General features: G+C 43.5%; 2 long non-coding RNA genes across 2 annotated transcripts; one reads left to right on the top strand and one right to left on the bottom strand.

Moving 5' to 3' along the window:
* Positions 1 to 386: 386 nt before the first annotated feature.
* Positions 387 to 21071, top strand: LOC121142743. The gene is made up of 3 exons (XR_005879827.1): positions 387 to 620; positions 789 to 891; positions 20793 to 21071. It is a non-coding gene; the product is annotated as an uncharacterized LOC121142743 (long non-coding RNA).
* Positions 9211 to 11964, bottom strand: LOC121142744. The gene is made up of 2 exons (XR_005879828.1): positions 11471 to 11964; positions 9211 to 9459 (listed from the first exon to the last, which is right to left on the bottom strand). It is a non-coding gene; the product is annotated as an uncharacterized LOC121142744 (long non-coding RNA).
* Positions 21072 to 21282: the final 211 nt, after the last annotated feature.

Below are 21282 nucleotides of genomic sequence, written 5' to 3'. Positions count from 1 at the left end.
GCTGGTGTCCTCACTTGTATTGCTGTGATAAACACCATGACCAAACTCAACTTGGGGAGGAAAGGGCTTCTTCGTGTTTACAGTCTATAGCCCATCATAGAGGGAAAGCAGGGCGGGAATTGGAACAGGAGCCTGGAGGCAGGGACTGAAAGCCGATGCTATGAAAGAAGGCTGGCTATTACTGGCTTGCTCTCTACGGCTTGCTCAGAGTGCTTTGCTACAGCACCCAAGAGCACCTGCCAATGGGCGACACCGCCCACAATGGGCTAGGATCTCCCACATCAAATATTAATCAAGAGAATGTTCCACAGCCTTGCCCACAGGCCAATATGATGAGTCAATTCCTCAACTGAGATGTCATTTTCTTAACAGGTTCCCATCAAGTGTGTGGCTGACACACTAGATCGGGTGCAGATGTTGCTGGAGACTCTGCTTTCTTGCATCCTGCTTGGAAAAAGTAACCGGCACACTGGACAAGGGAGCATAAGCCTATAATACCAGTGCTGTCAATTATGCCAATTATTATGCAAATGATGTCCTTCTGCTCAAATGTGTCTCTGGAAACAAAGGGACTGAACTGGATCTGAGGAGTATGGATGGAAAATAATCCTGTGGTTTAGGTAAGTATTCCCAAAGGTCTAGGTGTCAAAGGTGTGGCCCATAGCCCCTGGTGCTGGGGGGGCGGAGACTAGAAGACGGAGCCTGGAATGAAATATTCAAACATCTGGAGAACATCCTCAAAGGGAACTGTGGGAACACAGCCTCTCCCATCTCTCTTTGTTTCCCAGATGCCTTGAAGTGAGCCACTTACTCCACCAGCCACCCCAACCAACACAAGTCCTCCTTCACATAGGTCCAAAGACAACAGAGCATGGACTAAAACTTCCAAAGGTGAGCCAAAGTAACTTTTTCCCTCTTTTTAAAGTTAATTGCCTTGTAACAGCCATGCAATTCTGAATGACATAAAAATCACAAAGACCACAAATTAAAGTTCTAAATTCGACAACTTAGACCCTCTACCTTGTCTCCAGGGACTAGGCATGGAGATGACAATTCCTTGACGTAAATATTTCCTGCCTTAGAATGGAGAGCAACATAGGTGTCTGTCATTGGAGCATCACTTACAAGGCAACCCACAGTAATTGTGAACTCCTACTCCGATGATGTCTGCATTGACACTCGAGATCTGGTGCAGACATTTCTGGGGGCTGTGATTTCCTACCTCTCCCTGGGAAAAACATCCACACAATTCACAGATGCCTTCATTTGTTATGGATCCACAGTTTCAGTGCTGGGAAAAATCTCTTTGGGACCAGCAGCACCGCGCGGTGAGTGAAGCGCTTGCCTCCCAAGCACGAAGACCTGAGTTCAGTCCCCAGACCCCATGTAAAAATGCTGGGTGAGATACTAGAGAGATGGCTCCGTGGTTAAGAGCACTTGCACTCCAAGGCATATGGGTTTGGTACCTAGCACCCATATCATGTGTCTATTAAGCCCATCTCCAGGAGACTTGGCATGTATGGCCTCTGCTGACACCTTCATTTATGCACACATGCAGACACACACATACACATAATTTAAAACAGCAAGCACTAATCTTGCAAAAATGCTGGGCTTGTCAATATATATTAATTACCCAAGAGATTTTTTTATATGACCCTGGGTATGTAGGTATGTTGAATATGTATACAAATCACAAACATTTGGTGATAATCACTACTTGTTAACAAGGAAATCAAATTTGCATATACATGAGATAGATATGCATATTCATTTTTCCAATAAAAACTTGACTGAATGTTTGATACCGTAGGATTTAGAGTTTATAGATACTTTGATTTTATAATTGTCAATACAGAGAATGCTTCTTTGCATAAATATGAAGTACACAATTGCAGAAGTATGTATAGGTCCCTCCAGGAATTGATGGGAATTCTGTCCTACTGGGCCCAAATTAATTCAGTGAAGTTTTTTAATGAAATTAAAGTCAGAAATCAAACTGATTTTTTAAATCAAGGTTTCTAACACAATGCAATCCGAAGACACACCTTAGACTCTGAGGAATAAGCGCATGAAATTATTAAAGTCTTTATTTTCTGTTGCTAAACCATTATGCTTCTCTAAGAGCAGAAAACTTTGCATATTCCATAAAAACATGGCAGTTCACAGCATGCATTTCTGGCATATCAGTATGCACAGTGCTGGGCGTGTATGTTGTGTATTCAGAACCAAGATTGCAGTGAAGTCAAGCGATGCAGTATGGTGAGGCCTGCCAGAAACATCCTGGGTTCATCGTGTACTTGATTTTGAAAGCCTTGGTGCATTTTCTGTTACTGGAAGGAAATATTTGAAACTGTAATTGACAAAGAGTAGATGTGATTTGGCTGATGATTCTGGGGGCTAGGACACCTGAGAGATGGTGCAGGTATCTGCTTGTCATCTGGTCAGGGCTTCCCTACTGCATCATAAGGGGGCAGAGGATCACATAGTGATACTGGGTAAGCCTGTACTCTCTCCAGTCTCTCTTCCTGTTCTCATAAAACTCCCAGGCCCATCATGGGGGGGGGGCTCTTTCATAATGACCTTATCTAATCTCTCCCCTAATTCCAAATACCATCAACATCTGAATTTGGGGATAAAGTTTCAACTTGAGTTAAAACTATGGGCACTAGAGCAGTCATTACTGATTATACACTTCTGTCCAATGAGTAGGCACTTGGCTCAGTAGGTTCCCAGCATCCACATAGTACGTTTTCATGTTAATCTATGCCTGTGGCAGGATTGTCTGGTCACTCTTCCTGAAGGGTTCTCAAGCAATGAAGACTGTGTAAACAAGCAGGAGCCAAACTTGCTGCCATTTCTGGGTGACATGTGCCTGTAATCTTGGAAGGATCAGCCTTGGCTACACAGAAAGGCTCTGTCTTTTAAAAAAACAAAACAAAAGGTCAATGAGATGGTTCAGTGTGTAACACACTTGTTACTAAACTAGATGACCTGAATTTGATGGATTCACAGGATAGTAGGAGAGGACTGCCTCACACAAGTTGTCCTCTGTCCTTCACACATGGCATGTGTGTGCCTGCAAATAAATTAATAAGACCAAGACGATAAATGTAATTTTTTAAAATCTGCGTCAAAAAAATAAAACCAAATTTTAAAAAAGTTTCTCTAGAGAGCAGAAAACTAAAGATGGGGATAGAGACTAAATGTGTACTTAGTATAGATAGTGATGTTTAGTGCCTGAATCTATTCGTGTCTACACCCAAGCCCCTAAGCTTTTCCATAGTGGACTGATGATGTTGGTGGAGTCAGGTATTGCATCTACCCTGTGCTGCCTGAAGCTGTCTGCATTGTACTTCTATAAGATGAACTGAGAGTCTAGACATAAACAAAAGGGAGGGCAAGATCTGCTTCACTCTTTGTTGGGTTGTCCTTCTGTGTATATGTTTCTCTTATTGGCTGATGAGTAAAACACTGTGTGACTAGCAGCCAGGCAGGAAGGATAGGTGGGGCTGCCAGAGGAGGAGAATTCTGGGAAGTGTAGGCAAAGAGGAGTTGCGATGTGAGCTCAGCAAGAGAGAATGCATCAGGCATTCTCCAGTAAGCCAAGACCACGTGGAAATACATAGATTAATAGTAGTGGGTTAATAATTAAGACAGAGCTAGCCAATGAGAAGCCCTAGGCACTGGCTAACAATTTTGTAATTAATATAGCGTTTGTGTGTTTATTTGGGGCAAAATGGCTACCGGGCCAAGAATCTCATGTAACAATTCTTTCTCAATCCCTTCTGGCTGTCTTGCCTCCACCAACATCTTTTCTTCCTGTCTCCCAAGTTCTCATCATTACTTATGTTCTCATTCCTTTCCATCCAGACTCCCTCAGGCTAAGCTTGCCTCTGTGGGCCCAGGATCATTTTGCCCTTTCCCTAGGAATCATGGAAAACATTTGGCTTCATTGGTGTGTTCTGAACTCACGGTGTTTTAAGGTATGAGGCTCAGACTGCACTGTCTCCTCCTATGAGGGAAAACGGTAGCCCAAAACAGTCTGTGCTTGAGGAACTGGGGGTTCTAACAGTGTAATGGCTGTAGAGATATGAGGTTTCATTACCCAATGTGTATCCTGCTTCATGGGAAAGAGTCCTGTATTAAGTAGAAGTGTGCTGTGCTGATTTAGAGCAAATGCAAGTAAAGACAAAGCAAAAACTTCAAGCTCCTCTGGTGATTTAAAAAAATTTAACCAGGATTTTCCAGTCGATAAAGATAAATAGTGATTAGCCTTGATAGATGCTTGGTGAAAACATATAAATACATTATTAGGGAAGTGGAAATAAACATTTTCAGTGAATGTTTGAATAGTCATGTTACAAATCTTCTCATTTAATGATACAGAGCCAGAGTAAGAATGCTAAGAGAGAGACTAGTGAAAACTCTTCCTTTCAAAATACAATGGGTTGTCTTTGAAGAATACCTAATTGTTTCTATATGTACGCATAGCTTTAGAGCAAAATAAATTCATCAACCTAGCCATGGGATTGTGAAACATTCAACATATCTTCAAGAAGTAAATGGACATTCTACATCACGCCATTCCAGTGGGAAACTCATCAAAAGGGATCTCTGGAGGAGGTATCTGGCATGAGGCTAGCTGGAGGGGAACAAAAGACCCCCATAGCACTGATCAGTGAACTATGGCTCTGACTGGCCGAAGGCCACACTATAAAAGTAGCTGGGAACCGGGAGAGAATGATGGCTTCTCTTGCTGTCAATATCTTAATTACTGAGGTGTTTGGAGAAAAGTGAGAATGGACCTATTTCTGAAGAGCTCACCAGGTAGGAAAGATCCACAGTGCTGCCTGCCAAAAGAACCAAGAAGAAAACATCTGTGAGGACAGAGATAGCCATGCAGACAGGATTGAGAAAGCTCACTATAGAGTCAGCAGGGATTTCACTAGACCCTAAGATTAGTGTCTGTACATCCAGAATGTGATCATGAGCCCCTCACTAAGGCCTTGTCAAATATTCTTTCCTTGTTACAATGATAAAATATTCTGACAAAAGCAATTTAAGGGAGAAAGGGTCTATTTTGTCTCACAGTTCAAAGCATAGTCCACCACAGAGAGAAAGTACAGGCAGCAAGAACTTGTAGCCACTGGTCACATTGCATCCAAAATGGGGAAAAATCCAGTTCCTTCCTCTGGTTATACTGTCCAGGATCCCAGGCAAGGAGTAAACCCACCCACAGTGAGCTGTTCCTCCCATTTCTTCCCTCTCCCCCGAAGATAGGGTTTCTCTATATAACAATCCTGGCTGTCCTGGAACTTGCCTTATAGACCAGTCTGGCCTTGAATTCACAGAGATCTGCCTGCCTCTGCCTCCCAAGTGCTGGGATTAAAGGCAGGTGCTCAGTTAAAGTAATCAATATAATCCCACCCAAAGGCCCATCTCCCACATGATTTCAGATCCTGTCAAGCTGGCAACTAACACTAATCAACACAGACCTTAAATAAATGAGGCTCCCAACAATCTTTGCTTGTACTGCCTGTCACGGTTTATTAAAGTCTGAGTAATAGAAATCCTGCTCAACTTGGCTTGAAGAATCTATATGATTTAATGACTTATACTTGAAACAATGCTGTTCAGGCATTTGTTTTAGCTTTTGGCCATCTTTTCCTGGCATGTTGACTTCTTCCTTAGGTAGTCTACCCTCATGATGGAAGATTGATGTCCTTAAGATCCAAGATGGCTGCCATCAGGATACAAGATGGCCACTTTCAGAATACAAAATGGCCACTTTCAGGATCTAAGATGGCCCTTAGAAAATAAGATGATCATTTTCATGAAATAGGATGACAACCTCCATCATGTGCCTTACAAGGTAATTGCCAGTGATAATCAAGAATAGAGTTTCTTCATCCATATTTAAAAACAAAGGGATTCTGTTTTCGCAACACCAGCACACTCCAAACACAACTGTCCACCAGAAGCCTGAATGAGTCCCCAAAATTCTTGAGTAGTTGCTGATATGACCTGTCTAAAACCTTCCTATCTAAAACTCATGAGAGGATTGCTCATCTGGTCAGCAACAGCTTCAAAGACCTTTGTGAACTTTACTGAATAATTCCACATTCATGAACCTTGTTAATCCTTGCAGCAGCCTTTTGATATAAAAACTATCATCATTTCTGTTTTACACAAGTATGGATCAGAGATTTTATTAATTTTCCAAAGGTCCCAAGGGCAATTAGCTTGAAGAATACAGAGTCTAACTCTAGATTTCCACTCATCTTTAACAGTAGAACAAGAGAACTGTTGTGAGCATCTCCTTGGGACAGTGACTCTGAGGCCCCACAGGCACCTCAGTGACCCGTCCAGCAGGCCAGGTTATTTACTGGGTCTCGAGCGGGTGTCACCTGTAGGAGTCAAACGGGGGGAGAGAGAAGTGGAAGCCAAGCGCGTAAAGAAAGAGTCAGTCTGAGTTGCGTCAAGGCTTCGTTTATTAGCTAGCAAGGTCTTATTTTTATAAAGCAGTTTAGGCAGGGCGGGGGATGAGGACAGGGGCAATGGAAAGTACCGGGCCCGGGTACAGAAGGAAATATTTCTTATAGAACACCTTATGTTTAGCCTGTTCCAGGAACCAATGTATGCATGACCAGTTTGTTCATAATAACTTTTCAATTCCAATTGTTTCAATTCAAACTGCCACTTAGTTCTGCTACAACTTAAAGGTCTCTGGGGCTCCAACATCTCCCCCCTCTCTAATAAAATCTTAGGCAGATTAATTTGGGATCTAGGTGCCGAAGTGTGCGACTAATAACTGACGAGCTAATAGGTCTTTCAAGACGAATCTTAAAATCCGGCTGAGCCTAAGCTGGTGCAATGGAAGCAAGTCCTCAGCGTGCAAGGCCTCAGTGTCAGGGATTTCTTCGCCTCACCTGCTCTTGTCAGAATCCAATGAGAGAGACTGAGCCTGTTGGAAGATCGTTGCTAGGTTCTTACCCGTCATTGGATCATCCTCCCCACCAGGATCATCCTGTCTTAGGTGAATCTAGACTTAAACGACTCTTCCGTCACTGACTTTCCAGTCTATCGTCTCATGGGGTGCACAAGATTTAAGGCACCATGGGGATAGATCTTAAAGGGTCAAATTTTTAGATCTGAAAGGCCAAATTTAAAACTTCCTCCAGAATTTTCGTCCTGTACCCGGACCAGAGGGGACTGTAAATCTAAGGTGGGTTTGAGGAGGGGTTTTTCCAGAGGAATCATGGGTAATAGATTCAGAAGCAACATTAGAAGGGCGTTCTTCTTTTTCCAAAGTTGCCAGCCAAGTTTGGGCTGAGCGACCACTCTCTAAAGCAATCATGGCTTGTAATATAATTTTCTTATCCCGAGAAGTTTGGGCTTTCAGGCGGCAAATCAGCCAAAAACATAATACACATCCTCCTAGACAACAAACAAGGAACAATCCCACCCCTATCCATTCCTTAAAGAAGGAAAAGGCAGAATAAAGCCAATCACTAAATTGTCCAAGGGTAATGGGCTGTACACGGGTATTATTTAGAACAGCAATTTGAAATAATTGTTCCTGTAATAATATTTCTCCTTCTAGGGACCAGTTACCTGCTAAGTATTGGCCAATTCTTAAACTTTCATTTCTGGAATTATTAAAAGGGAGGGAAGTAATGCATACATGCTTCTGATATGCAACACAGCCGATTTGTACTAAGCTAGCTAATTCATCAATTTGGGTCTGTACAAAATCAATCCTCTGATTGGCAGCTATAATCCCTGATGTTATATGTTTATTAACTCTGGATTGTGTAACCAAAGCATCTGCTGTTTTGCTAACAATCTCATTAATAGTGGATGCCGTCTGGACCTGATTGGCCATGGCTATTCCGGCCGTAACAGCAGCCGTGGCTGACAGAACAATGGCAGAAACGATGGCAGCAGTGATCCCAAAGTCACGTCGCTCTCGAAGGAGCAGGGTGACAGGAAAATGGTTTGGGTCTGTTTCTACAGGAAGAGGTACAAACGTGGGTATTCGTAGTACCACTGCCAACCCAAAACTACCATTCCAACATTCAGACAGAAAACATTGTATTGAATCATTTTTGCAATCAAGCTTAGTAGACCCCTTATTATCATTAGAAAGTAAAAAAATAAAGGGAGGGAGTACACACACTGCAGCTCCTGGGAGTGTATGATTGGCTATCTCCTGCTCCCGATTAATACGGAGCCTTCTGTCAAAACCCTTTTCTTGGACTGTGCCAGTAACATTTAGCAACTGGAATGTGGTAGGTTGTAAAAGCGCCAGGGCAGAAATGTCTGCAGTTGCACCCAATTCATTAGACAACAGCCATTGAAACCAAGACCATCCCGCTTGAACGGAGGAATCAATGTTGTTACTATTATAAATATACTGCTTCATAGATGGGGATAAGGAAAATCCAAAAGAGACTTGTTTTTGTTCCCAGGTCTTGGCCTGGCAAGCAGTAAAGACTGGTGGAAATGAAAACTCAGTAATACAGTGGGGTGATGCTTTAAAAGCTATTGCATTGTTGTTGCTATAATTGCTCGGCCTGGGCACCAGGGAGCTAACTCTCACGGCCAATGTGGTGACATTTAACTTTGATCCTTTGGTGCTCTGTCCAGAGCCCTCTGTTGCCCCCGCGGCTATCAGCGCGAGCGCTGCACTCAATATGTCCACCCCCACTCTACTATCCACCAAGGGATCCTTCCAGTTAGTGAGATTATCCCTTTTGAGTCTGATGCAAGGAGAGCCTCTTTTAAGAGAAAAGCACATAGTACCATTTAACTGGATACTGGTTAAATTAAAACTCTCAATCTTTTGTTCTGGGGCGGGTATGCAGGGCGCATCCATATCACAGGAAGTAGAAAACAGGGTAGGTAACAGTGAAGAATTAAAATGAACTGGCATGGGAACTGGCCAAGCCCTGGTCACTGCCCAGAGCATCATATTTTTAGCATCAACTATCCAGGCTTGTAGTATAAAAATCATCATCCAATAAACAACCCTCATTTTTATGATAATCTCTCAAAGTTTTACCCTTAAACTAGACAGCACAAGCGTTCCTGTCCTGATTCAAGACACCGTAACCAAAAGCAGCAGCAAGATACTACTATAAACATTAAAAATACAAAAAGAACTCCATATAAGGGATCCAATCCAAAGAATATCTTCTGCACTTCTTGTTGGCCTCAGTTGTTTAATCAGCGGGTCAAGGCAGACGTTTTGGCTTGGGTGCTCAAGAAGATAGATATTACCAATCCTATCCAAAGCATCTCAGCAGCAACAGGTGCGTTTTTCTCCGGGCACATGACATCGCAGCCACCAGCAGCAGCAGAGCACCACCACGACTATTAATATCAGGATGAGTGTTCCATCTAAAAAGCTGATGTCTCCAAACAGGATCCTTTGCATCCTCTATCGGGCCGCTCCTACAACCATAAGATATTTTTTCCTCAGGGGGGGTTTCCCTGGGTCTTATCAGAGAGGGGTTTGATCAGCCTGGCTTTCCACATTTAAAACAGGTTCTTGTCATATTGGACCTTCCTGCAGATGACTGAATCATGGCCCCAATGGCCAGACTAATAGATTTTGAAAGTTTATGGTCAAGAGGATCAACATCATTACAAAGCCTGATCATACCGTGTAGGTCTAAGATTTTTACTTTCCCTCTCAATACAGCTTTGCATACCGAGTTGGCATTTTCAAAAGCCAATTGTTTTATAATAACATCATCAGCACCGTTTTCTCCTAATAGTCTTTCAGCCACCTCTAGCAGACGGCCCACAAATTGCGAATATGGCTCATTAGGCCCCTGGACTACCTTGGAGAGAAAGGTACCCAATGATGCTGCAGCTGGTATAGCCCGCCATGCCGCTAGGGCAGCGTGCATAACTTGATTGAGCAACCCAATGGGTAGGGTCTGTTGTTTGTTTTCCAAAGAATACTTGCCTTTACCTGTTAACTTATCTATGGTCCATGAGGTAGTAGCAGTATTACGTTTATTTATATCTGCCTGTGTCTCCAGTCTCTCCAACAACTCGGCCTTCCATGTAAGGAATTGGCCTCAAGTCAACGCTGATTGCGCAATTTTTTCCCATTCAGCAGGGAGGAGGCTTCCGCCCTGCCCCAAGCCTTCCAGAATGGATAGGGTAAATGGAGCCGTGGGACCATAATTTTTTACTGCTGAATGGAGCTCCTTTAAATGTCTAATTTTTAAGGTCTTAATAATGCGTGATCCTGAGCTAGTAGGAGATGTTACTGGGTCTTTCTCCTCATCAGATTCAGGTGGCTCACTGTCTTCCCCCTCTTCATCTGCTGAGGTGGCATCTGCGGCCGAGTCAGCAGGTGTTTCTGTCTGTCTAGATCGAGTAACGACTGGAAAAGCAAGAAGGGTTGATTTTGACTTCATTTTATTTTTATTTATGCCTTCTAATTCCTGTGGGAGTTTAGTCCCCGCAGGGTAGAACAGGTTTAACTGTAAAGCAGAAACCTGTGAGGTTAAATCTTGCAGTTCTTGTTGGAGGGAGAGGACGCCCTGTAATTGGGATATCTGGGCACTTAACACATTCTTAGAGGCAACCAGATGAGCAACCACCGAGGGAGAGGGCTGTATAGTGGGGACCTTATTATCCCATGGCTGGGGAGGGACGGAGGAAAAGGTGCTGGAAACATATGGAGGGGAGCAAGACCAATGTAGTCGTCTTGAGTCCCCTGGGCGGGTATTTACCGGTGCTGCAAGTGGAGGGTTGTATCTCCCACTTTCATATTTAGCTGCTTCTTCCTCTAAGTCTATTTCTTCTGAAGGATCTATCCAGTCATCGCCCTGTTCTTTATGAATTACAGGATACAACGAGTTAATTGGTAACTTTGAGGGTTTCGGGATTAAAGGAGGGGCCAGATTCTTATCTGGGATTTTTTCATCAATGATAGAGGGGCTCTGAGAGGTGGCGGGGGACCAAGAGGACACCCTATCTCCTTTTATATTAACACTCTTTTTTAGATTATTTCCTTCATCTGCCCTAAGCATCTTGTCCAATAGTGGACTTTCATGATTATTTTTCTTTTCTCTATTATCCTCTCTTTCATTGATAAAATCCTCTGCCAGGGCCAGAAGATGGGAGACCTTTCCCTCTGAATCTGATTCTTTTAAAATATCTCTGATAACTCCATAAAAACTGAAAAATGATTCTGGGACTTCCCTTCCTTGTCTAAGAACCTCATTTATATCTTTCCCTACTTTATTCCAAGTAAGGGGATGAATATCTGGCCCACTGAGGACCAGCCATGGACATATTTCCTCAACATAACAAAAGAAATCTAATAAATCCTTTTTCTTAACTCTAATCCCCCTCTCCCTTAGCATGCTCTTTATCTCCTTAATAAAGAGGGCCTCTTTAGAAGCCGTATTTCCCATGACTCAATTCTGGACAACACACTTACCTCCAGTCGCTGCACGAGCGATGCAGACGATCTGTACCCAATCGACCGGTCAGTCTTGCTGCTTCAGGTTGTCCTGTGCCCACTGCTTCTCGAGCCCCACGTTGGGCGCCACTTGACCCGTCCAGCAGGCCAGGTTATTTACTGGGTCTCGAGCGGGTGTCACCTGTAGGAGTCAAACGGGGGGAGAGAGAAGTGGAAGCCAAGCGCGTAAAGAAAGAGTCAGTCTGAGTTGCGTCAAGGCTTCGTTTATTAGCTAGCAAGGTCTTATTTTTATAAAGCAGTTTAGGCAGGGCGGGGGATGAGGACAGGGGCAATGGAAAGTACCGGGCCCGGGTACAGAAGGAAATATTTCTTATAGAACACCTTATGTTTAGCCTGTTCCAGGAACCAATGTATGCATGACCAGTTTGTTCATAATAACTTTTCAATTCCAATTGTTTCAATTCAAACTGCCACTTAGTTCTGCTACAACTTAAAGGTCTCTGGGGCTCCAACACCTCAGTAGCTGTGTCTTGAACCCCACCACTGGGTTTCTAGGAAGCTTCCACCCTGCAGCTCTGTTATGTGGCATGGCAGAGATAGGGGTAGGCCCACTGCTGGAGGACCTGGAGCTCCTCCTCAGCTGACTTTGGCCTGAGAACTTCCAAGTTTAGGATGCATTTACTATCATTCTCTCAATTCCCTAGACATGAGATAGCTCTTCCCATTAACTCTCCAGTCAGTCATCAGATCCTGTAACAGGTCTCCAGACACCATCCCGGAGACCATTCATACCTTCATCTCTTGTGACACTGAGAAATCAGAAATGACAACACTAGACCCTATAACAAAATAATAAGCATAGCTAGGATTTCTTATCACCTGCCCAATACCAGACGTCTGTGATTTCCCACTTTCATCCATGCTGACTTCGGTGCGTGCTAGGGTTAGTTGCTACTCTTAGTTCTGCTTCAGAGGGAACTAAGACAGACTGAGACTAAGTGAGAAAGCCAGGCCATTAGCCCTGTCACTCCCTCAGCCTCCTTGTACAACCACTGCTCCATGGTGCCAAGTTTCAAGAGCTTCCTCCAGCCTTCGGGGACATGCAGGGGACCCCAGCCTGCTCTTCTCAAGTAAGCTGGTCTCTTTCCGTTGTATAGACGCCACAGAATTTACATAAGTTGGCATTGCCAAAGCTCACTGGTGCCATCATAGGAGATGCCAGGCCCTGCCTCTCACAAACACTACCCCATACATATCCCCCACATTGCCCAGGAGCTTCAGATCTGTCTTCTCTCACAGCAGTACAGCAGCCTAACTACAAAGCCCTGACATTCAATTAGCCATTTCTGTGTTGTTAGACATCAGAGCAGCTAATTCTTTGCCATAATAAATGATGCTATAAGGAGCATTTCCATGTACACAGCTTTCGCTTTGGCAGTCAAATTGAAATTACCTGTAAGCATAAAGATAAGGACAGAGGCCTTAGTGCCTTCTCGGCTGACTGACTGCCTGTCATTTGAGGTGAGGAAGGAAGGTCTCGTGTCCTCTAATGAGCCAGCCCATTCTTCTACCTGCTTCCAGCTGTCCCAAAATATGACACACGCAGGTACCTAGACATGCAGCCCTGAAGCCTGCTCCCCAGTGTGACTCACACTACCACACTCACTCCTCTCTCCTTCTGACCGGTCCCATTGCCCCCAGCGAAAGGCTGTCAGATATCTAGCACAAGATAGCTAGCAGACCTCTCTTTCCAAGTCAGGTGGCCTGGGTATGACACTCTGTTCCCATCTTAGTCAGAACAATGTTTATGGATGCCTACTCTTTTATTATTATTATTAATTAAATTTCATTTTATGTGTACGAATGTTTTCCCTGCATGTATGTCTGCACACTGTGTATATGCTTGGGACCTTGGAGGCCAGAATAGGGTGTCCAATCGCCCTCCTTGAAACAGGAATTATAGACAATAGTGAGTTACCATGTAGGTGCGAGGAATCAAGCTCTAGAAGAGCAACAATGCTCTTAGCCACTAAGCCATCTCCCAGCCTTGGCTGCCTCTTCTGAGAGGAGGGTGGTGCCTAATGCATCGCCATCTATTGAATGAGAAAATGAAAGAACCCTCAGAAATACACAGACAGGCAAAGGACCTGATGCTTAGGGAGGTCTGATAGCTTGCACAGACCCCAAAGCCATTCAGTCAGGGACCATTCTCAGGCCATGTCCTTGTGGCCGCAGGACTTGAACCCTGACCATTCCTTTTCCCCATCTTCTCGCTTGCTACTTATCTTTTCAGATGTGACATACTGTATTCCTAACACCCTGGCTGATTTTTACATCTTTATCAAAATATATCTGGTCTTTCAACAGCCATGTAGAATTGAATCTCACTCATCAGGGAAACTACTTTCCAAGCTGACAACCAGAAAAACCATCACACTTAAGACCTAACTAAGAGTCTGCACCCAAAGATTGTTTTGTGCTATTTGTTGCCCAAGACATGTGTGCATTTGGACACATGGACATGTGTGTGTTCACACATGGACACTTCAATGGCAAATGGCAAAAAAGAGAGAGAAGAGAAAGTTCTGCTACACCTAAGGGAGTGTTCCTAGCCTCAGACTCAACACATGTTTCTAAGACTCCATTAGGATCCCAAATGGAAGAAGAAACCAACTCCAGCGGCTGTGTGGAAAGCTGTTCATTTGGAAATTAGGCTTCTAAGATGACCTTACACTAGGATGTCTTTCCAAACTTACGGCATTTGAAGAGTTTACACTCACCTATCCTACTCCAGAGGATTACTTTAAATCAGAAAACAGAGAGCCATCTCAGTCCCCATCCTATCCAGCTGTGGCCTCTCTCAGACCACAAGAATCTTCAAGCCAGGCTTGTGGAAGAGAATGCCAGGACTAGATACTCTATGTATCTATGTATCTATCTACCTACCTGTCTCCCTATCTATCTCTCTATCTCCCTATCTCTCTATCTATCTGTCTGTCTGCCTGTCTGTCTATCATCTCTATCTGTGTGTGTGTGCACATGTATACACATATGTGTATACGTGTATATGAAGGCCAAAGACCAACTTCAGGCATTGTTCCTTAGGTTCTATCCCCCACCCCCACCCCCACCCCTGTTTTGAGGATGGGTCATATCACTGGATCTCACCACCTGGCCAGGGAGCCCCAGAGATTCTCCGGTCTCTGCCTCCCCTGAGATGGAGTTACAGTGTGTTCAATTATGTCTAGCTTTTTTTTCTCGGGTTCTGGGTCTCAAACTCAGACCTTCAAGCTCACAAGGCAAGCCCTTCCCCCACTGAACCATCTCTCCAGCACCATAGCCTGTTTCTTATTCATCCTGAAGCCATCCATCCTCGGAGTCAAGTTTTCCTAAAGCTCACACCAGACACAGACAGTGACCTTGACAGTGCACGAGTCGATAGTTCAGTTCAGCCAGCTGAAGTGGCTAGTGCACTTGAACCATTCCTCAATCCTCTTCCCCATGCAATCCCATACAAAGTATAGATCCCTTACTGAGCCTCATAGCACACACTTTATAAAAAAAAAAAAAAAAAACTGGCACAGCCACTATCTGGTGACCCTGAGGAGTAGTCAGAAGCTTGTGGCTCTCGATCAAGGACACTCATCCTTGCAATGGTTCTTTTCACCAGTGGGAAATATTTCATTCAGGAATTGGGGTCATAATTTGTCGCACCTGCTGTGCGGCCTGCATCCGAGAATGTAGCGAGGTGGTCGGGATAGATGACACAGAGACCGGTCGGTTGCTTTAAGAAAACTTTAATCTTCCCAAGTCAGCTTAGGAGTTGACCCCAGTCCGCTTAGGAGAGCTCTCAGGCGAAATCTCAGGAGAAGTCTCTCCAAGAAAAAGGGCTTCCCTTTTTAAGGACTTTTGCCATCCATTTACATACCATTCTTTCCACTTCTCACCCTCCTGGCTGGTGGTTTAATCTCCGGCCCCAGAATCGGGGAGACACCACAGGGGGCAGGAAGAGGCATCTAGCCATAGGAGGTGTGGAAGGCATGGTATTTCAGTGAGCCAGCCCTTATCTGAGCCCTATCAAGCTTTAAAGCACTGAATTGTTTTCAGTAAACATTACATAGATGCCTGCTCCCAGGCCGAAGGGGAAGTGGGTTTCTGCTCAAGGTCTGGTGTCCCCACAATTCACCCCTTTTTATTTTTAAATGAGGCACTCCTGTCTTAGGTCAAGTAGGGTCACCCTCCCTGGCCCGTCTTTGGGGGACCTTGAACCCCTGTTAGGTGGGAGTGGGTCTTCCCCACAAGTTGCCCGTCATTGAAGTAGCCCCACCCTTAAAATCATTTGTAATAAGGCTTTATGGCTATCGGGATTGCCATGGGCTAAGGCACTTTGAACTCAGCATGAAGCCAGAATGCCTACTGCCACTGTTACCATTCCTAGGACCCCCACTGACTAGCGCCTCTCTGTCACCTGCCCATCCCCCGATCTGGGCCTTAGCATTCTACCACCAGCCTTTCTTTGCTACAAGGGTGATTTATAGTTACAATTTGCCGGTCAAAACAGTGATAAAGTTTACAATTATTTTAAGATCTACTTAGGAAAGCATTAGAGAGTGCGCTTGCACAGATACATTAGGTACAATCATTGATGTTACACATGTAGCATTATAAAAATATGAACAAGAGGCTTGTTGCACTATTTACAGGGTACCAATTTGTTCCTGTGGTGATGTAGTCTGTTGATTTAATGTCAGTAGTATCAGCCGAACATGCAACCCGAGTCAAAGTCTTTTTGTCGCACCAGGACAAACCACATTTCTCCAGAAAAACACTGTGATTCCAGAAACAGGAACTACCGAGTCTGATATTTCAAGTGACCATGTCCTGTTCAAATACTGAAAAAAGGCTTTTGCCATTCATCACAATCCATACCAATGTCTAAATGTTAAATGGGTCCTTTTTCCCCCAAAGGGAAAAGCTGGCAAAATGAATTCTGTTGTTTTAAGGTGTATCAAAGGCTAGCTGCTAATCTTCCAGTTTTGTTGGCTTTGGGATGAAAACTCACGGGTCCAAGAGGTTGATGTAGCAAGCCTGATGAGAAACTGGAAATCTCGAACTGACTGTTTTATTTCTTTCTCGGGCTGTAGATTTGATGACATCAAGGGTCAGGAACACTGATTTAGGAGATCTCGAACTGGCTTGAGCAGGCTCCCACGGTCTCAGGTCCAGTTTTTCTGCTCCATGCATCTCACCAGATGTTGTGACCGCTACTGAAGCTTTATTCTTTTCCTGTAAGAAAACACAAACATGCCCTCGACCCCAAATTAGGGTCTTCTCTACTGTCTAGTGTATGGATGTTTCCATTTGGCCTGAGTAATAGTTATTTAACTTTCATTATGTCAGAATCTGTCTGAAGCAGATTCCTCATTGGCATTTATATTTTATAAATATTTAAATGAGGAGTGGATTATTTAATGAATCATGTGGAAACTGGGGACATTACTCCCTCTTATTTTTAAATTTTGTTTGAACTGTTGAAGTTGGACCATAACAGTAGAAGGATTTGTCTACCCTCCTTAGTCAACTATCTAGGTGAATTGGGATCACTATTTAAAATATTAGTAGATGTCCTTTAAAAGGGACATAACCATTAAGTACCTTTGAGAATCATTTAAGGATTGTTAACTATACTATGTCCCAAATAGTCCTTTTTTTTTTTTCTAACCTGTAGCTCTCACTAGCTGACAAGGCCTCGTTTGCATCTGAACTGACAAGGCCTAATTTGCATCTACACAGACACCTTTGGGGGTGGGGGCCTGCCAAAGCGGCAGGACAGTTCCCTGAAAAAACCTCTCTTTCTCTCTCTCTCTCTCTCTCTCTGACTGGCTCTGAGGGCTTAACTTGAATTTTTTTGTTAAAATATTAACCGACTGACTGGATGTTTCTTTTGGCTATATCTAAATCGATTTAGGTAGTTTTTAACTGTTTGAAGGGATTTAAGTATCCCTTTAATCATATCCAAGGCAATTAGAACAGTTGCTTTTGTCAACATTCACGCATTTACATTTCACACTTCATACATACTGACGTGGCCACGTCCATACACACAGACCATGCATACATATCTCTCCTTGCCTAGGTTATGATTAGTTTGTTGAACTGAAACGTCTTTAACGGAACAACTCCAGTCAATCTTTTCATTAAAACTAAAGGTTGAAAAAGTCCTGTATGTCCCTCGTCATTTCTTCATTAGAGAAGTTTTGAGCTACACTCAGGGGCTACAGCCATACCCACTTCTTGTAATTCTGTAGATGCAAAGTGGAAAGGCCAGGCTTTTGCCAAAAGTTTTTAGAGATGACTTACAAAATTCAATAACCTACCCTATATAAATGTAACCAAACATTTTTACTTTATATACCTTTGCCTTTTTTTTTTTACTGAATACTAATACCTCATTTATTAACTGTTCCCAATTTTTAATTGACCTTAAACTTGTATCAATAACCTATCCCATATAAATGTAAACATTTTTATATACCTTTGTCTTTTTCTTTACTGAATACTAATACCTCATTTATTAACTTTACCATTTTTTTTTACCCATCTTTAATCTATCCTCCCATTGAGGATGATCCTCCAATCCACCCTCCAACTGAGGGCAACTTTTCATCTTAGGTTCCCTTGACCTTTGTTAGGTGAGGGCCTAGACATTTAATCTAATCCACCCTTCAACTGAGGGTGATCTCTTAGGTTCCCTTTTTTTTTCCTGACCTTTTTTAGGCAAGGGCCTAGAGATTTAATCCAATACCCCCTCCAACTGAGGGCAATCTCTCAGGGTCCCCTTACTTTCCTGACCTTGTCAGGCGAAGGCCTGGAGATTTCATCCGGTACCCCTAGCTTGGTACCCCTTTTAACACATCCACATAGCCTTACTGGCTAGCCTTTTAGATCTCTCAGTTCCCCTTTACTTTCCTGACCTCAGTGGATCAGGCGAAAGACTGGAGATTTTTTATTTTATTTCTTATTTTACCCTTTTTTTTCATTTCTTTTTTTTTCTTTTTTTCTTTTTCTTTTTCCTTTTTTTTTTGAGACTGGGTTTCTCTCTATCCTTTTGGAGGCTTTCCTGGAACTCGCTCTATATACAAGGATGGCCTCCATCCTACCTACCTCTGTCTCTCGAGTGTTGGCATTAAAGGCATATGCCATCAACACCCGACTCTAAAGATCATAGAGAACATCCTTCCAATCTGGGACATTTAAGTCTCCCCCAGTAATGAACCATGGACTGGCATGTTCAATCCATTTTAAAAAGCCTTCCAAGGTTTTAGGCTTTACTGTAGTCCCATGTCCTTCAAGTAACTTTTTAACTTGATACTGTAATCACTTACCTCGCTTTCATGATCTCGGTGGGATCCTCCAATTGTCGCACCTGCTGTGCGGCCTGCATCCGAGAATGTAGCGAGGTGGTCGGGATAGATGACACAGAGACCGGTCGGTTGCTTTAAGAAAACTTTATCTTCCCAAGTCAGCTTAGGAGAGAGCTCTCAGAAGAAATCTCAGGAGAAGTCTCCCCAAGAAAAAAGGCTTCCCTTTTTAAGGACTTTTGCCATCCATTTACATACCATTCTTTCCATGATTCTGCCCTCTCTATGCACAAGATCAGCATGTGTCCAAATGTGAGCAGCCTGTGCTTTGTCATAGAAGAAAGGGACCTACAGGACCAGCCTCGGCAAAGCTACCATCAAGGGACAGATCAAACCTCAGAACACTGTACAAGTCAGATTCCATTTGTAAGAAAGTGTTACACATGTAGACTAGCATGAAAATGCACAGAGACAACTTCTAAGTTGGACAGAAAAAAACTTCCAAAAGGAGTAAGACTTTTTCTTATGAGTGGGGAGGCTGGGACCAGGGACCAGGGACTGGTCAATTTTTCTTCATGTTTCATACTTCCATAAGGATGGGAGATTCTGTGATGATTACATACAATTTTACAAACTGACACACAAAGTGATGTCCTTTCTGAGTCATTCAATGATTTTTAAATGCAATTAAATGCTCTTTTAGAACACAAAGGCAGAATGCACAAGAACATGGACACGGTCACCTACAAACCATTCAGAATGTATTGATCAAAGATAACTGCAACTCACTCTTTCCCCCCAAGAGGCCAATGTGGCATTTTAAAATGTATCATACCCAGCTTCTACTGTGGCATTCCAGTCACTGGAGTCTTCCAAAGGTGCTACAGAAAGCGGGGGGGGGTCTTTTAATTTTCCTAGATGAAGTGACACTACCTGATTCGTCAAGCATCGTTAAACTGTGGGAATGTACTTACTAACCAGTTCTGTTGACTTGTCTCAGCCTAAAGGACAAAGGGTGACACCAGCTGTATTAGTAACCTTTATTGTTGCTATAACCAAACACCTGAGGAGAAGCAGCTTATAGAAGGAAAGTGCTTATTTTGGCTTTCATTTAAGGGGAGACAGTCCACCATAGCAAGGAAAGATGGCAGCAGGAGGGGTCCAAATTTCCACCTATAGACAGGAAACAGAGAAGAGCAGGAAGTGGGATTGAGCTATGAAACCACATGGCCCACCATCAATGATTCACTCCTCCAGCAAGACTCCGTCTCTTAAAGGTTCCACAACTTTCCAAACAGTACAACGGCCTGGGGGCCAGGTGTTCAAATATATGAGCCTGTGGTGAACATTTCACATAGAGTCACAACATTAGAGCTTGAGTAGGGCTGGCCTTGAGCAGTATGTCCAGAAAGCTTCACAATTGACAGAACAGTGTCTCATGCTTCTAGCTCAGTCTTTATAGAAGCCATGTAGCTGCTTAGACAAGTACTTTTCACAGGTAGGGGAACTGAAGCTCCCATAAGAGACATGAGCTACCTAGGTTTGTGCCACTGGAACCAATCTGTGTTCCTTGCAGCCTGCTATCACAAATTTAAACCACAGTAGGAATAGTCTGGAGTCTCATACATATACCTTTGGGTGGAGGGATAAACTTTCAATCCCTTTGGAAAGATCTGGCGATATAGAAATTCTCATGTCCTCTGGCAAAGCAATTTCCCCAGCAAGAACTTACCACATAAATATAGCTAAGAATGAAAGTGAAATGTGAATGTCAATATCCATCCCAGAATCATTTGCATCAAGGGAGCATTAAAGATGACCACTTTAAGAGTTCATTTGATAGGCTTGGGCTTCCTCTAGAAGATGGTATAGAAGACAGTAACCTCTAGAAAGGAAGCTGGCATATCACTCGGGGCCAGTATAGAAGACCTAACATACACTCTATCCTGTTACATCTTGTTTTCAACCACTGTTTGCAGATGGCCTGCTTAAATCATAAAATGGAGGAAAGCCCTGCTCCAGGAACTCCAGCTGACTCCCACTCTTCTACAGCTTCCATGGACTGAGAGTGGCTTTGCTATCTGGATAATGAGAAATCCAGAAAGCAGTGAGCATAACCTCTTTCTGGACAGATGGATGGACGGGCAGGTGGAATTCTGTGAGAGCTGTAGCTGGACATGGATTCTCAGGTTGGAGCAGATCCTCATACAGATCCTGTATCTTGAACCTCTACCCAGCTTGTGACTTCCTTCTATAAATACCAACACTGACCTTCAGTTTGGACCTGTCTGTCTACATTGTCATGATGCTGTTTTGGAGAAGGCACATGAGAACACTTCTGGTTGTGCCTGACACATGGTGGGTGTGTCCGGTTCTATTGATGTGAACAGTTCAATTGATGTGATGTTAACTGAGATGCAGAGCCTGCACACTCTTGGGTATCCTATTGTTAGCATCCCCACAATGCTG

Source organism: Mesocricetus auratus, unplaced genomic scaffold, assembly GCF_017639785.1.
Source record: "Mesocricetus auratus isolate SY011 unplaced genomic scaffold, BCM_Maur_2.0 Super-Scaffold_100010, whole genome shotgun sequence".
Taxonomy (NCBI): domain Eukaryota; kingdom Metazoa; phylum Chordata; class Mammalia; order Rodentia; family Cricetidae; genus Mesocricetus; species Mesocricetus auratus.
This window is presented reverse-complemented; position numbering and strand designations above follow the sequence as displayed.